Below are 19,059 nucleotides of genomic sequence, written 5' to 3' on the forward strand. Positions count from 1 at the left end.
GAGATCGTTCCATCTGCAGTAGACGAATGGTAATTAAAAACTAAACAACAACATTAATACATGGATTAACTGCAGCCCAGAGATGCGTGCATAAATCACAAGGTTTTATTTTAATAATTACTAAGGGTGCTCCATGTTGTTATCCAGAGGTGCAATGACAAAAATTAATGGCCAGTCAATTTAAACACAGAGTACTAGTACAACACTACACTTAGGAATTGAATACCTTAATTAAGCCACTCACGAAAAGAATACCTTAATTAATTAGCCGCGCAGCGACCTCCACCCAGCAGACAGACAAACGCAATGCGGCGGCAAGCCAAGACAGCAGGGTCGAGGAGCAAAGCTTAGTGTGGCTGCCGCCTGAAGTTAGACCTCCACTATCCCGCCATCGACCGCGATGGATGTGCTCGAATCACGCCGCCGCCGACCTCGATGGTTGATCTCCTCCTATCCACTACTAGGGAAAAGCCTAGCAGCAGCACGGGTTTTAGGTATAGTAGTAGCGCGGGGTCCCACATTATTGATACGGCGCTACAGCTAACCTGTAGCAGCAGTGCGTGTCCACCCGCGCTACTGCTATACAATCGTAGCAGCAGCGTGTGGTATGAAAGCGCGCTACTGCTGATAGCTCTAGCGCGCTTTACTTGGCTGCTCTACTGCTAGTGGCACGCTACTACTAACTTTTCTCCACTCGCTACTGCTAATTTTATTAGTTTGTGTTTTTTTTTGCATATTTTTTTGTATTTGAACAGGCTTTATACAAGAATCTTTAGCACATATAAATGTCATCATCATACACATACAAATGGCTACAAGACCACAAATGTAATCATAGCATACGCATACAAATAGTCTCATCATAATCATCATCCAATACAAAGTGGTCTCTCGTCATCATCTCGAAAATAGCGATACATGCAAGTCTCGAATACTTGCAACTACAACGTCATCCCTCTAAACAATGATATACGCGAGAAGTGCTATCACTATGAGTGATAACGGAACTATGCAGTACATGAGGCGGCAGTTATGAGGCCTCTCTCGCGCTAGCGTGTACCTCAATTAACTAGCTTGTGCTTCTTATATGCTTTTGAAGCCTTTATGGCTCACGCCCGAGACCCCCTCCACTTGCGCCTAACACTCATACCACTCGTCGTACACTCCCGGAACCTTCCCTTTGTACACGACATAGCCCACCTTTGCCATCAAGAATCTAGGTACATGTTAGAGATGCATCTTCATCAAGAGAATGTACGATCATATGCAACAAAATATACTAGAACAACATGAAAAAGAAAGGGTTAGCAACTAGATGCAACATATAGTACGCAAACTAATTAACTAGAGGTACGCATGTCATCATACCCAAACTAACAAAGTAGCATTATGCAAGTTCAGCAGGGACCATGGACATCACAAAGTTCAATCGCTACAGAAAGTATACAAGTTCAACCGACACATATCATCATCGGCGTCATAAATCACTCGAAGTTCCATCCTTCCATATCATCAAGGATGGACCCTAGCTTCTTGAACGGAGTGAGGTCATGACGTTGCATGCCTATGCGAGTTCGGACGTCAGCTCACGATATAGGGCCGTGGTGGAACATCCCCTTCTCATCGACGACTTCTTTCACAATGATCATCGCAATGTCCCTTTGGATGCGAAAGAAGTCATCTCTAAGTTTATAATCCACTTCTCCATGAGATTCTACCCACTTGCAGATATGATCACTGTTTCTGGTTGTCACACGAAGCTTTTGGTGATCCGTGTTGAACTCAATCATGAGATGGAGTAGGTAGAATCCATCTTTCTTGCTTGGTTTCAGGACATGGATGAAGCAGAAGTTAGTTTTATGCGAGAAACCCGACTTCTTGTTCCTTTGTTTCCTAATCTGTAGGTAGCCACCCCTAATGCTGAAGCCTTGGAGAGCATCATCTAGAATATTCATTATGTGGGTGCAGTCCTTCTTCTCGTAGTCTCTGGTAGGGTCGAAATACATGGCGTGGGAGACACGCGGGTAAAGAACGATAAGGACGGCGCACCCGTTGCTGCGGGGAAAAGACACTTCAAATTATTCTCCATATGACTGAGAAGGAATGTTTGAAATGTACGAAAGGGTTGTCCGAAACTGACTTACTTTCGATGATAAGGCAGGAGGACAATTTCCTGGTCCTTATTCTGTACCAAGAAATTTTGGAGGTACTCCCTACCAGTTTCACGCTCAAAGTCGCCAAGTCTCAAGAAAGACTCATGCATGTAGTACGGATCCACCACACAGATTTGCTAGACTTCTTCTCTCTTCATGACAGAGCTCATATGTAGCGCAAAAAGGCAGACGATTGTAAAATCGAGCCGCCTTGTTAGAAACATCTCAAAGATATGGTCAAACCGCTGGAAGAATACCTCCGCGGGTCGTGTGTCAACGTAGCACTTCCCCTCAAGCACACGAGCCGCGTGTGTAGGATATCCTGGATCCTTCAAGGCTAGTAGGCTTGTCTCAGTCGACAACACACGGTCGTGCAGTCTCCTGAGATCCCCTAATAGTGCCTCCAGCAGTTTCGGCGGTAGCATCGGCTCGCCCATGAGATGGAACCTGGCCGCACCTTTCATGGGTACACGCTCTTTAGAATCCATCGTCTGGATGCTATGTGCTCTGGTTTGTTTGGAGGCAGCTATCTTCCCCGATCTCTTCCTCTCCTTTTTCTTAGGCACACCTTCCAGACCCTTCCTTAACCCTTGCCCAGTGTTGCCGGGCTAAACACTGTACAACCCCCGGCTAGTTGAGCCTGTGTTGAGGCGGCATCTTAAGGCGTGTCCTATGAGGATTTCATGAAGAGAGACTTGTTGCAAACCCTGCTACGATGTTCCTGCCCGGGCAGATCATCCATATCCTCATTAGCATCATGCTGATAGCCCGATTCGTCATATGGTTGACTCGTCATATCTAAGTCACCCTCATATGTGTTTGTATTGAGGAAACCCATTGGGTCCTTGATAGCCCACAAGTATAGGGGATCGCAACAGTTTTCGAGGGTAGAGTATTCAACCCAAATTTATTGATTCGACACAAGGGGAGCCAAAGAATATTCTCAAGTATTAGCAGCTGAGTTGTCAATTCAACCACACCTGGAAACTTAAATCTGCAGCAAAGTATTTAGTAGCAAAGTAATATGATAGTAGTGGTAATGGTAGCAAAAGGTAACGGTAGCGAAAGTAATGTTTTCGGTATTTTGTAGTGATGATAGCAATAGCAACGGAAAAGTAAATAAGCGAAGAACAATATATGGAAAGCTTGTAGGCAATGGATCGGTGATGGAGAATTATGCCGGATGCGGTTCATCATGTAACAATCATAACCTAGGGTGACACAGAACAAGCTCCAGTTCATCAATGTAATGTAGGCATGTATTCCTAATATAGTCATACATGCTTATGGAAAAGAACTTGCATGACATCTTTTGTCCTACCCTCCCATGGCAGCGGGGTCCCATTGGAAACTAAGAGATATTAAGGCCTCCTTTTAATAGAGTACCGGAACAAAGCATTAACACATAGTGAATATATGAACTCCTCAAACTACGGTCATCACCGGTAAGTATCCCGATTATTGTCACTTCAGGGTTAACGGATCATAACACATAATAGGTGACTATAGACTTGCAAGATAGGATCAAGAACTCTCATATATTGATGAAAACATAATAGGTTCATATCTGAATTCATGGCACTCAGGCCCTAGTGACAAGCATTAAGCATAGCAAAGTCATAGCAACATCAATCTCAGAACATAGTGGATACTAGGGATCAAACCCTACCAAACCTAACTCGATTACATGATAGATCCCATCCAACCCATCATCGTCCAGCAAGCCTACGATGGAATTACTCACGCACGGCGGTGAGCATCATGAAATTGGTGATGGAGGATGGTTGATGATGACGATGGCGACGGATTCCCCTCTTCGGAGCCCTGAACGGACTCCAGATCAGCCCTCCCGAGAGGTTTTAGGGCTTGGCGGCGGCTCCGTATCGTAAAACGCGATGAATTCTTCTCTCTCATTTTTTATCCCTGAAACCAAATATATAGAGTTGGAGTTGAGGTCACAGGAGCTGCAGGGGCCCACGAGGTAGGGGGCGCGCCCTAGGGGGGCAGGCGTGCCGCTCACCCTCGTGGATAGGTGGTGGGCCCCCTGGCCTTCATCTTTCCAATGATTTTTTATTATTTCTGAAAAGTTGTTCCATGAAGTTTTAGGTCATTCCGAGAACTTTTGTTTCTGGTCATAAATAACACCATGGTAATTCTGCTGAAAACAACGTCGGTCCGGGTTAGTTCCATTCAAATCATGCAAGTTAGAGTCCAAAACAAGGGCAAAAGTGTTTGGAAAAGTAGATACAACGGAGACGTATCCACTCCCCCAAGCTTAAACCCTTGCTTGTCCTCAAGCAATTCAGTTGATAAACTGAAAGTGATAAAGAAAAACTTTTACAAACTCTGTTTGCCCTTGTTGTTGTAAATATGTAAAGCCAGCATTCAAGTTTTCAGCAAATGTTATGACTAACCACATTCACAATAACGCTTAGGTATCAAGTTTCCTCATATCAATGTCATAATCAACTAGCGAGCAATAATAATAAATCTCGGATGACAACACTTTCTCAAAACAATCATAATATGATATAACAAGATGGTATCTCGCTAGCCCTTTCTGAGACCGCAAAACATAAATGCAGAGCACCTTTAAAGATCAAGGACTGACTAGACATTGTAATTCATGGTAAAAGAGATCCAGTCAAGTCATACTCAATGTAAACTAACAGTAATGAATGCAAATGACAGCGGTGCTCTCCAACTGGTGCTTTTTTAATAAGAGGATGATGACTCAACATGAAAGTAAATAGATAGGCCCTTCGCAGAGGGAAGCAGGGATTTGTAGAGGTGCCAGAGCTCGATTTTGAAATAGAGGTGAATAATATTTTGAGCAGTATACTTTCATAGTCAACATAACAACCAAGAGATGGCAATATCTTCCATGCTACACACATTATAGGCGGTTCCCAAGCAGAATGGTAAAGTTATACTCCCCCTCCACCAACAAGCATCAATCAATGGCTTGCTCGAAACAACGAGTGCCTCCAACTAACAAGAGTCCCATGGGCAGTTTTGTTTGCAATTATTTTGATTTGATTTGCATAAAGCATGGGACTGGGCATCCCGGTGACCAGCCATTTTTCTCGTGAGTGAGGAGCGCAGTCCACTCCTCTTGAGAATAACCCGCCTAACATGAAAGATACGGACAGCCCTAGTTGATACATGAGCTATTCGAGCATACAAAACATGATATTTATTTGAAGGTTTAGAGTTTGGCACATACAAATTTACTTGGAACGGCAGGTAGATACCGTATATAGGTAGGTATGGTGGACTCATATGGAATAACTTTGGGGTTTATGGAGTTGGATGCACAAGCAGTATTCCCGCTTAGTACAGGTGAAGGCTAGCAAAAGACTGGGAAGCGACCAGCTAGAGAGCGACAACAGTCATGAACATGCATTAAAATTAATCAACACCGAATGCAAGAATGAGTAGGATATAATCCACCATGAACACAAATATCATGAAGGCTATGTTGATTTTGTTTCAACTACATGTGTGAACATGCGCCAAGTCAAGTCACTTAAATCATTCAGAGGAGGAAACCACCCTATCATACCACATCACAACCATTTTAGTAGCATGTTGGCACGCAAGGTAAACCATTATAAGCTCCTAGATAATCAAGCATGTAACAAGAACTATGATCTCTAGTTATCATTGCAAACATGTTTATTCATAATAGGCTGAATCAGGAACGATGAACTAATCATATTTACAAAAACAAGAGAGGTCGAGTTCATACCAGCTTTTATCATCTCAATAAGTTCATCATATAATCATCATTATTGCCTTTCACTTGCACGACCGAACGATGTGGATAATAATAATAGTGCACGTGCATTGGACTAAGCTGGAATCTGCAAGCATTCAATAAACAGGAGAAGACAAGGCAATATGGGCTCTTTTGTCAGATCAACAATAATGCATATAAGAGCCACTTCAACAATTTAATTATGGTCTTCTCCTATCGACCCCCAAAGAAAAGAAAAGAAATAAAACTATTTACACGGGAGACCTCCCAACAAGTAAAAGAAGAACAGGAAATCTTTTTGGGTTTTCTTTTTAATTACTACTACAAGCATGGAAAGTAAACTAACTAAAAGCTACAACTAATTTTTTTCTTAAGTTTATCAAACACATAAGAAGAAAGCATAAAAAGGGAAATAAACTAGCATGGATGATACAATGAAAAAGTATGAGCACCGACATCTGGCAATGAGTGTGTGAACATAAATGTAATGTCGGTGAGAAATACGCACTCCCGCAAGCTTAGGCTTTTGGGCCTAAGTTGGTCTATGGCCACGGTTGACCTGGCGGATATCCATAGTAGAAGTTGGGGTCGTACTGAGATGCAGCGGCTATTGCCTCCTGAGCTACAGCATGGCGATGAGCGGCCTCCGCCCTCCTCTCGTACTCATCTTCCTCCTCTTTGGTAATAACATATCTTCCTTTTGCCTGATAATCAAAGAAGGCAGGAGCAGGGAGAGTAATATGGACAACACGACATCTATCAAAGATTAAACGATGCTGGAGAGGTGATTCATTCCTCTCGACAAACTGGTGGTGAACCATAGCATTAAAGTCTAGGTAAGCAGGAGGCAACTCAATATCTTTTTCGCGTATGGCTACACCAAGAAAATTAGCTATGCGGGTTGCATAAATTCCACCAAAGAAATCTCCATTAAATCTATTAAGATGCAACCTACATGCAACAATGGCTCCCAAATTATAAGATTTGTCTCCTAACACAGCACTCCTAAGAATACTGAGGTCAGGGACACACATGTGGCATGCCTCATCTTTACCATTAATGCATCTACCTATGAAGAGAGCAAAATAATGTATAGCAAGAAAGTGAATGCTCCCTATGGTAACTTGTGTTATATCTCTAGATTATCCCACAGTTATACTAGCAAGAAAATCTCTAAATTCATATTTGCGAGGATCCCTGATACTACCCCATTGTGGAAGTTTGCAAGCAGTGGTAAAATCCTCTAAGTCCATAGTGTAAGAATTTTCATAAAGATCAAACAGGACAGTTGGAGAATTACGTGAAGATGAAAATTCAAACCTCCTCACAAAGGAACTAGTGATATAGTGATATTGGCTGCACTTTTCTTCCTCGAAGCTCACAAGATCAGCGTTACGCAAATATGCGTTAAATTCTTCCTTAATTCCCGCTCGATCCATAAAATTTTCTGAAGGCCATTCACAAGGACGCACTGGTGCGTCTCTTGGTAGCTCTTCATCAGCATCACGCATTGCAAGCCTGGGTCCTTGCTTCCTTGAAGAACCACCTTGGAACATTTTCCTAAGCATATTTCCTCCTCTGAAAAATTTCTAAAATTTTTAGTAACTTCAAAATAAAAGTAAACCAAACTCAATAATATTGATAGCAACTACTCATACAAGTGCCTAGGGCCTATATCATGCATCAAAACTACTTTTGACCATATAAATTTGACATGCAAGCTCAAGAACATGGTCACCTAGGCAGCAAAAATTTGCAATGAATAAAGCACTAGAACAAAAACTAATTGGACCAATGGAGGAGTCACACACCAAGGAACAATCTCCCCAAGCAGTTTTGTGAGAGGTGCTTTGAGCAAGGAGATCGAAAATGGCAGCAAAATGAGCTTGGACTCGGGTTTGAGCTAGATATTCGTGTTTGGGGGAGGAAGAAGGAGTGTGTGGGTGAAAGGATAAGTGGAGGAGGGCCACCGTGGGCCCACGAGGCAGGGGCGCGCCCTCCACCCTTGTGGCCAGGTGGATGACCCCCCTGCTGTGTTCTTAGTGCCAAATATTCTCAAATATTCTAGAAAAAATCATATTTAAATTTCAGGGCATTTGGAGAACTTTTATTTTCGGGGTATTTTTATATTACACGGATAATTCAGATAACAAACGGAAAAAATACTATTTTTATTTTATTTAATATAAATAACAGAAAGTAAAAGGAGGGTACAGAAGGTTGTGCCTTCTATTTTCATCCATCTCACGATCATCAAAAGGAATCCACCAACAAGGTTGATCAAGTCTTGTTAATGAACTCATTCCGAATAACATGGAACCGGAGAAATTTCAAATAACACTATGTTACCTCAACGGGGATATGCACATCCCCAATAATAAGAATATCATATTTCTTCTTGACAGTAGGAAGAGGAAATTCAAAACCTCCAAATATAATCGATGGGATTTTTCCAATAGAGTTGATACTATGAACTTGAGGTTGTTTCCTTGGAAAGTGTATCGTATCCTCATTACCATTAACATGAAAAGTGACATTGCCTTTAGTGCAATCAATAACAGCCCCTGCAGTATTCAAAAAGGGTCTTCCAAGAATAATAGACATACTATCGTCCTCGGGAATATCAAGAATAACAAAGTCCGTTAAAATAGTAATGTTTGCAACTACAACAGGCACATCCTCACAAATACCGAAAGGTATAGCAGTTGATATATTAGCCATTTGCAAAGATATTTCAGTAGGTGCCAACTTATTCAAATCAAGTCTACGATATAAAGAGAGAGGCATAACACTAACACCGGCTTCAAAATCACATAAAGCAGTTTTAACATAGTTTCTTTTAATGGAGCATGGTATAGTGGGTACTCCTGTATCTCCAAGTTTCTTTGGTATTCCACCCTTAAAAGTATAATTAGCAAGCATGGTGGAAATTTCAGCTTCCGGTATCTTTCTTTTATTTGTAACAATATCTTTCATATACTTAGCATAAGGATTCATTTTGAGCATATCAGTTAATGGAATACGCAAAAAGATAGGTCTAATCATTTCAGCAAAGCGCTCAAAATCCTCATCATCCTTTTTCTTGGATGGTTTGGGAGGAAAAGGCATAGGTTTCTAAACCCATGGTTCTCTTTCTTTACCATGTTTCCTAGCAACAAAGTCTTTATTATCATAACGTTGATTCTTTAATTGTGGGTTATCAAGATCAACAGTAGGTTCAATTTCTATATCATTATCATTACTAGGTTGAGCATCATCATGAACATTATCATTAACATTATCACTAGATTCAGGTTCATTACCAGATTGTGTTTCAGCATCAGAAATAGAGATGTCATTTGGATTCTCTAGTGTTTCAACAATAGGATCACTAGAAGCATGCAAAGTCCTATCATTTTTCTTTTTCTTCCTATTAGAAGGACTAGGTGCATCCACATTATTTCTCTGAGAATCTTGCTCAATTCTCTTAGGGTGGCCTTCAGGATACAAAGGTTCATGAGTCATTCTACCACCTCTAGTCATAACTCTAACATCATTATCATTATTCTTACTATTCAATTCATTGAGCAAATCATTTTGAGCTTTAAGTACTTGTTCTACTTGAGTGGTAACCATAGAAGCATGTTTACTAATAAGTTTAAGTTCACCTTTGACATTAGCCATATAATCACCCAAGTGTTCAAGCATATTTGAATTGTATTTCAATTGTCTACCAAAATAAGCATTAAAATCTTCTTGCTTAACCATAAATTTATCAAACTCATCTAAGCATGGGCTAGCAAACTTAGTAAATGGGATTTCAGCTTTATCATATCTATAGAGAGAATTTACCTTTACTACCTGTGTCGGGTTATCAAGACCATGAGTTTCTTCAATAGGTAAAGGATTAAGATCATATGTTTGTTCAACAGGTGGTAAACTAAGACCATGTATTTCTTCAATAGGAGGTAAATTCTTAACATCTTCAGCTTTAATACCTTTTTCTTTCATAGATTTCTTTGCCTCTTGCATATCTTCAGGACTGAGAAATAGAATACCCCTCTTCTTCGGAGTTGGTTTGGGAATAGGCTCAGGAATTGGCTCCGGAGCTGGCTCAGGAAATGTCCAATTATTTTCATTTGTTAATATATTGTTCAATAGAATTTCAGCTTCATCCGGTGTTCTTTCCCTGTAAACAGAACCAGCACAACTATCCAGGTAATCTCTGGAGGCATCGGTTAGTCCATTATAAAAGATATCAAGTATTTCATTTTTCTTAAGAGGATGATCAGGCAAAGCATTAAGTAACTTTAGAAGCCTCCCCCAAGCTTGTGGGAGACTCTCTTCTTCAATTTGCACAAAATTATATATATCCCTTAAAGCAGCTTGTTTCTTATGAGCAGGGAAATATTTAGCAGAGAAGTAATAAATCATATCCTGGGGACTACGCACACAACCAGGATCAAGAGAATTAAACCATATCTTAGCATCACCCTTTAATGAGAACGGAAATATTTTAAGGATATAAAAGTAACGAGTTCTCTCATCAGTAGTGAACAGGGTGGCTATATCATTTAATTTAGTAAGATGTGCCACAACAGTTTCATATTCATAGCCATGAAAAGGATCGGATTCAACCAAAGTAATTATATCAGGATCAACAGAGAATTCATAATTCTAATCAGTAACAAAGATAGGTGAAATAGCAAAAGCAGGGTCAGGTTTCACTCTAGCATTAAGAGATTTCTGCTTCCATTTAGCTAATAACCTCTTGAGCTCGTATCCATCTTTGCAAGCTAAAATAGCAAAAGAAGCTTCTTTATCAAAAACATAACCCTCAGGAATAACAGGTGAGTCTTCATCATCACTTTCATCAATATTATCAAATTCAATATTTTAATTCTCTCTAGCCCTAGCAAGTTGTTCATCAAGAAATTCACCAAGTGGCACAGTAGTATCAAGCATAGAAGTAGTTTCATCATAAGTATCATGTATAGCAGAAGTGGCATCATCAATAACATGCAACATATCAGAACGAATAGCAGAAGCAGGTTTAGGTGTCGCAAGCTTACTCAAAACAGAAGGTGAATCAAGTGCAGAGCTAGATGGTAGTTCCTTACCTCCCCTCGTAGTTGAGGGATAAATCTTAGTTCTCAGATCTTTCAAGTTCTTCATAATGATAAGCATCTATAAATCCCAAGTGACTCAAAGAATAGAGCTATGCTCCCCGACAACGGCGCCAGAAAATAGTCTTGGTAACCCACAAGTATAGGGGATCGCAACAGTTTTCGAGGGTAGAGTATTCAACCCAAATTTATTGATTCGACACAAGGGGAGCCAAAGAATATTCTCAAGTATTAGCAGCTGAGTTGTCAATTCAACCACACCTGGAAACTTAATATCTGCAGCAAAGTATTTAGTAGCAAAGTAATATGATAGTTGTGGTAACGGTAGCAAAAGGTAACGACAGCAAAAGTAATCCTTTTGGTATTTTGTAGTGATGACAGCAATAGCAATGGAAAAGTAAATAAGCGAAGAACAATATATGGAAAGCTCGTAGGCAATGGATCGGTGATGGAGAATTATGTCGGATGTGGTTCATCACGTAACAATGATAACCTAGGGTGACACAGAACTAGCTCCAGTTCATCAATGTAATGTAGGAATGTATTCCGAATATAGTCGTACGTGCTTATGGAAAAGAACTTGCATGACATCTTTTGTCCTACCCTCCCGTGGCAGCGGGGTCCTATTGGAAACTAAGGGATATTAAGGCCTCCTTTTAATAGAGTACCGGAACAAAGCATTAACACATAGTGAATACATGAACTCCTCAAACTACGGTCATCACCGGTAAGTATCCCGATTATTGTCACTTCGGGGTTAACGGATCATAACACATAATAGGTGACTATAGACTTGCAAGATAGGATCAAGAACTCTCATATATTGATGAAAAAATAATAGGTTCAGATCTTAAATCATGGCACTCGGGCCCTAGTGACAAGCATTAAGCATAGCAAAGTCATAGCAACATCAATCTCAGAACATAGTGGATACTAGGGATCAAACCCTAACAAACCTAACTCGACTACATGATAGATCCCATCCAACCCATCACCGTCCAGCAAGCCTATGATGGAATTACTCATGCACGGCGGTGAGCATCATGAAATTGGTGATGGAGGATGGTTGATGATGACGATGGCGACGGATTCCCCTCTCCGGAGCCCCGAACGGACTCCAGATCAGCCCTCCCAAGAGGTTTTAGGGCTTGGCGGCGGCTCCGTATCGTAAAACGTGATGAATTCTTCTCTCTCATTTTTTCTCCCCGAAACCAAATATATAGAGTTGGAGTTGAGGTCGGAGGAGCTCTAGGGGGCCCACGAGGTAGGGGCGCGCCCTAGGGGGGTAGGTGCACCCCCACCCTCGTGGACAGGTGGTGGGCCCCCTGGCCTTCATCTTTCGTAAGGATTTTTTATTATTTCCAAAAAGTTGTTCCGTGAAGTTTCAGGTCATTCCGAGAACTTTTGTTTCTGCACATAAATAACACCATGGTAATTCTGCTGAAAACAGCGTCAGTCCGGGTTAGTTCCATTCAAATCATGCAAGTTAGAGTCCAAAACAAGGGCAAAAGTGTTTGGAAAAGTAGATACAACGGAGACGTATCAGTCCTCCATCTCCTCCGTATTATAATCCATTCTCTGTTCTACGGGACCGATTACATCAGGCAGTACTATTGGACCCCCTTCATCACGTAATCAGTCGCTCTCACCTGACAGTACTGGAGCTGGTAATTGCGTAGGCGGGGTGGTGGTCTCCATACATGCTAGTTGATGTTTGGTTATTGGTGTGCTCTTGGCCGGCTCGAGATGAATAAGATTCTTCGTCCATAGGAGCACCCAACCCTTGCAGCTTCCAATTCGTGGCGGGGTCTCGTCGTCCTCTCCCCCTAGGCATAATGGAGGAGGCAAATCCTCGTGCCCCGATGTCACACTCGACAAGGTAACCCTGAAGTGCCCAGCGGGCATCGGCTGGTTGTGGAATGTGAGATCCATGGGCTTCGTTATCACCCCCTTTCCTATGTCCACCTTCTGGCCTTTGATCAAGTAGAGTACGGTGCATGGGGTTTCGTCGGCCTGCAAACACATGTCTGCGGCGTAAAACATCCGAAAGGCAACGGAAATGGAATATTATATATATATATATATATATATATATATATATATATATATATATATGTTCGTGCGACATGTAATTACCGTGAGGACGTCGAGCTCGGCCAAAGACGAAGGCCCGCCTAGCATGCCAGAGAGTGAGGACGGGCTACTATGAGTGGGTGCGGGTGCGAGAGGAGGCCCACTTACGTGAGCAAGTGATGGTGGGAGTTGCTCGCGACGAAACTGGGCAACATGAAATCATCTACCATCTTGTCTGGATTTTCCTTCGTCCAGTTGATGATAGCCGGGACCAAGTTAGTAGCAAAATCATTTCTGCAGGCAGTTATAGCGGCATTGACTGCCTGCTATAGCAACTCATTTTTCTCCTCAGCTGTTTTTTCGCCTCCTCAGCTACTTTTTTTCTTGAACGCAAGCTTCTCCTTCTTGTTGATGTCCGCCTGACTAAACTTCTTTTTCTGCTTGTTGGCCTCCGAGCCCTCATTGTAAAACACCTTCCACGTGGCTCCATCTCCGGCGCCGTGCCCACAACCATATTGCGGCCGCTGGCCCAAAGGGAGTCCCTTAAGTTCGTTCAAGGCCCAGTTGAGAGGGGTGTCCCACTTGGGCCTCATCGGAGAAGTAGGGCTTTTGGCTGCAAGCTGGTGTTGCTTCTCCTGCAGAAGGAATGTGAACCGTTTAGGAATGTGTAGTCGACTAGATCTGGAGCTAAATGTAAGGTGGTAAAAGAATAATTACCAGTAGTCTAATCAATCTCCTTGTGATCTAGTCCGTGTAAAAAACCTTCTTTTCCTTGTCCCACTTGTAGTGGGCCCTGATGAAGTCGCGCTCCAAGGGGTTAGTGAACTTCGCGAAAGGGTCTGGAAGACCCGTAGCTTCACGTTCCGTGTCCTCCTTATCCCATATGAGCCTTTTACCGAAGTAGCCACGGCTTCCGAGGCGATGCTTCCCCGTGTTCCTTTGCTGAAGGCTCTTGAATTTCGCAGCCTTAGCCTTGGCTACCTCGATAGCGCAAGTGTCCTTGAAATTTTTGAACTCCTCTTCCATAAGCGTCAGATTTTCCTCCAGAATCTTGGACAAGGGTTCCTCAGCCTCAATAGCTCGTTTCACCCTCCCTTTCTAGGATGCCAAATCATTGCTGAACATGCCCATGGTGTGATTGTTAATCTTTTTCATCTTCAGATCATCCCACGATTGTTCTATGTTATCATCCCGGTCGGGGAACTTGAATCTCTTGTGCAACTTCATCAGGAGCAACTGCGTCAAATGTTCTTTACTCCTTAAGTCATCGTCGTTGATGCTCACGCATTCCCGTAGGATGCATCCTACTTGGTTCGCATAGCACTTGCGAGGTTCTTCTGGCTCTAATGGCTCAAACTTGCCATGTGCCATCTTTGTGATCACCAGTCGTCCAATGCCTAGTTTGTTAGGTTTTCGTATCCTCTACTTCTTCTGCTTCTTCTTTTCCGTAGCGGCATCGGCGCCGGTACCTTTCCCGCCGGTCTCAGCGCCACCGTCGGTGCACCGTCGATGTCGATGTCGGCATTAGTACCATCATCGAGGCTGACATGCAAACCTTGACGTTTCTTAGCAGTCAAAAAGTCGAGGTACTCTTGTTCACCCTCATAATCCATCTCGTCTACATCTTGGTCAGAAGGCCCGGTTTCTTCGTTGTTTAACATTGTCTCCTATGATTAAGTCTCCTCATTTAATTCTAAAAGTATGATAAAATGAGAAATGACATAAAAAAGATCTATGTTTACCGGAATGTCGTTGCCCAGCAACTCCCGACACTCGATATGCCTACTATCTAGCACAAGTCATGCCAAAATTCATGAAAAATTTCGGCATGACCTTTGCTAAAAAATGGACATATCGAGCGCCCGAAATTCACCGGAACAGAAATGAATCAACATTCCGACGTAACATAGGCTACTCGGATCATTTACCCTGCACATAATCATCATGTCCAAATGACATGTCCAAATTCCAAATATGACATGTCCAAAACATCACATGTCCACATATCACATGTCCACTTCAAATTTGCATATAAAAGGAAGAAAAATATAGAACTTGAAGAAAAAACCTAGCTAAGTTCATAACTAAATATATAACCTAATTAACCATCTGCCCTAACTAAAACCTAAGTAAATTAACCAAAGAACCCTAGCTACCAGAGAGAGGAGGAGCCGTGGAGGCTTGCAGAGGGTGCAGGCCCGACGACGGCCGGGGTTGGGAGGGGTCGGTGCCGGGGTCGGAGTAGGGGTCGAGCGCCGGGGCCGGAGCCAGGGTCGGGGCCGGGGGCGAGCGCCGGGGTCGGGGGCGAGCCCAGGGGCGCGGCGAGGGTAGGGCTCCGACGGCGTGACGGGGGAAGAGAAAGTGTGGGGATTTGAGGGAAATGAGGCGGGATGAAGAGAGGAGTTGGGATTTGGGGGGAAAGAGGCGGGATGAAGAGAGGAGTGGGGATTTCGGGGGTTAATTGGGCATAGAAGTAGCGTGATGAGGACATCAATACAATTGTTACACCCACAGCCCCTGCTGCTATACATACTGGACCAATTACTAGAGCTCGTGCACGCCAACTAAATTACCAGGTACTTTCGTTTCTTGGTAATGATTCTAATGTTCATGAGAATATGATGCTGCCTAACTTGGATACATTTGTTTTGCTTACAAATGAAGGGCCTAGCTTGGAGAAGGATGAACATTGGAGCAAGAACAAGCATGGAGATGATGGCATGCGCAAGGGGAACAAGAACGGAGTTACAAGTGATGATTTCAGGACTTTGAAGCCACCATAATGGGTGCATGAAGCCTTGGACAAAATATACAAGATGCCACTTCATAAATTTCGTCCCGAGGCTATTTTAGGTGCTGCGTCACCTTATTATTGGGCCAGGCCCATGTTATTTCGAAATACATAAGTATAGGCTATTTTTAGAGTACGTATGTGTGGGGAAACAAGAGATAGGGTTGATTTCGGACCCCTCCACCAAGGGCCACGAAATTCCCCCCCTCTTCCTCCTTATATACAGCCCTTAGGGCATCGTTTAGACTGCGGGTTTTGTTTAGATTAAAAGTTCGCCATAGCTGCAACTTCGCGTACTTCGTTTGTGTTCAACGACCAGACAAAGGCGTCACAGAACCCCACCTTGATCAATAAAGCTTTCATCTTATATTCGCAATATCCAGATTGCAATCTCAGTTTCTTGCTTGTTCTTCGTTTGCTCGCAGGAAACAGACCCTCGTGGTCAGGTTGATCGTGCTCCGGCGTGGTCAATAACCTCTCGGAGTTGGTTTAGCGATTGCTAAGGCGCGATGTCCTCGCACGTTCGTAGTCGGATCGTCAAAGTCGACTGCCACCAAAGCGATATCCATCATCTCATCAAAAGACGGGACACCTTTGCCTCTATCAAGTGGTATCAGATTTCCAGGTTGCTCGGTGAGATTTTACAGTTTTTCGTAGTTTAGATCGAGTCTGTTCTTCATACCTACAGTCCACGAAAAAGCCAAAAAAAATTAGGGTTAGTTCATCATATCCGAACCAATCTGAGCCTTTGCATAATCTTTTTAGGGTTTTGCTTTGTTGAATTTGCGGTTGCATCGTCGTGTCTAGTTGCTGGTCTTAGCGTTAGTCTTTTAGAGTTTCGAGTTCTGGTCATAAGTTGTCACGCCGCCACCGCGCCATCATCATCGCCCCTGTCACCTACCACCACCGCTCCGAATCTGTATCCATATACCACCACCAATCCGTATCCATATACCATCACCTATCCATATCCATATATTACCACCGCTACCATATACCACCACCGCTGCCATATACCACCACCATATATCCACCACCAATCCGAGTTCCTTGCATATTAGGTGTGTTTTTGAGATCCATCTAGATTCCGATTCGTGTTTCCTTGCCGGAGTAGGTTTCGGAAAAAAAAGAGTCCGGAAACCACCCTCCGTTTAGGCCCAAAATTTTTGGAAAACGCATTTTTCAAAAAAAATTCTGGCTATCCTATTTTTAGGTGTTTCTGAGTGTTTTAAGACAGGTGCCATTATACGAAGTTTTTTTTGACCCGTTTCCAGTTTTTGGGTCCGGGCAATCGAAAAAACGAAAAAAAAATTGGTCGAAAAAATTTCATGCCCATCCTGTCAGTTTGACCTAGGAAGAGTTTTGAGACACTCGCCATTATAGTGATTTTTCGCAAAAAAAAAGCAGCGCAAAAAAAAAGCGCAAAAAAAAAGAGCGAAAAAAATTTCCAGAGTGTGCTTTTTCCTTGTTTACGTGCAGCGCCGTGATTTTGTTAGTGTTCTAGGCTCGCGTCTCTAGCACGGTCTAGCCTAGGACCAGCACAGTACCGTCGTTGAGCGTTTATTCAACTTTGCATCTCTGAATTGATTATTGCTGACCCTTTTTGCTACCATATTATAAGCCTTCCCAGCTCCACATACATCTACGTCGTGCGTTTGACTCTCCCTGGTAATCGCTCTATCCAAGCTTTGAGAGTTTTGACTACAACGGTTGCCGATCACCGCCTGCTGCTGGGTAAGAACTGGTAAGAATTTGAGTTTTGCTTGACGGGTTTGTGGTACACCACCACCACTTCTTAGTAGTCTGTAGGATCATATTCTTGTGTGTTTCTATTTGCTGCTAACCATGGTAGGATCACAAGCCGATGAGACTGATTGGGAGAACCTGATGAACAAACAGCTACATGATAAATTTCAGCAAATGATGAGTGGACAGGTGCAAGATGTGCTAAACAGATTTGACGAGGCCATGGAGAAGATAGATGGCATGGAGAAGACGTTCGAAACAAAGCTTGATAGCAAGTTTAATGAATTGCTCGCGCGTTTACCACCACCACCGCCGGCTGCACCTATCGCACCTCTACAACACCAACAACAACGCATCCTTCCGAATCAGTATGGACGAGCGAAGCGTGTTCCTATTGAGGATGGCCAAACTTCTAGTGCTGCTGTTCCTGTTATTGATGCTTCTTTGGCTCCTGCTACTGCTACTGCTGGTACCCAGGAGGATGATGAGTATGCGGGCGATTATGAGGATGAGGTTGATCAAAATCAGAACTACGTGCACCCACCAGCACCACCACCAGCAGGTCGACCTCAGGTATATATTCGTAATGGTAGGCCTGCACCACCACCTCAGTTACGAGATGATGTGGATATTCCTAAACTGAAATTGAATATTCCACCATTTCAGGGTAGATATGTTCCTGATATATATCTTACTTGGGAGTTAGAAACTGAACAACGTTTTACATGTTTACAATATCCCGAGGAGAGACGGGTTGCTGCTGCTGTTTGTGCTTTCACTAGTTTTGCATGTGTATGGTGGTCTGAACATTGTAGATTATATCCTATTCCAACTACTTGGGCTGCTTTGAAAACTGCTATGCGTACGCGTTGGGTTCCACCATATTATCAACGTGAATTGCTTCAAAAATTGCAGTGTTTAAGACAAGGGAAAAATTCTGTAGAAGAATATTATCAGGAATTACAAACTGGCATGATTAGATGTGGTATTGTTGAGGAGAATGAAGCTATGCTTGCACGTTTTCTGGGTGGATTAAATAGAGAGATTCAGACCATTCTAGACTATAAGGAGTATACTAATATCACTCGTTTATTCCATCTTGCTTGTAAAGCTGAACGTGAAGTGCAGGATCGCCAAGCATTGGGGCGAACTAACTTTTCTGCAGGCCGACCTTCATCATGGACACCACGTGCATCTTCTACTTCAACTGCACCAGCACCTCCATCCGGTGCCACCTCCAGCCGTGATACAAGAAAACAGGCACAACCACCATTATCTGCCAAGAGCGTACCTGCGGGGCCTGCACAGCGTTCTTCTTCTTCCATGGCATCAACAGGGCACACAAGTGATATTATTTGTCGTCGTTGTAAGGGAGGAGGTCATTATGCGAGAGAATGCAAATCTCCGTGTGTGATGATTGCTACCGCGGAT

Source organism: Triticum dicoccoides, chromosome 4A (assembly GCF_002162155.2).
Source record: "Triticum dicoccoides isolate Atlit2015 ecotype Zavitan chromosome 4A, WEW_v2.0, whole genome shotgun sequence".
NCBI lineage: Eukaryota > Viridiplantae > Streptophyta > Magnoliopsida > Poales > Poaceae > Triticum > Triticum dicoccoides.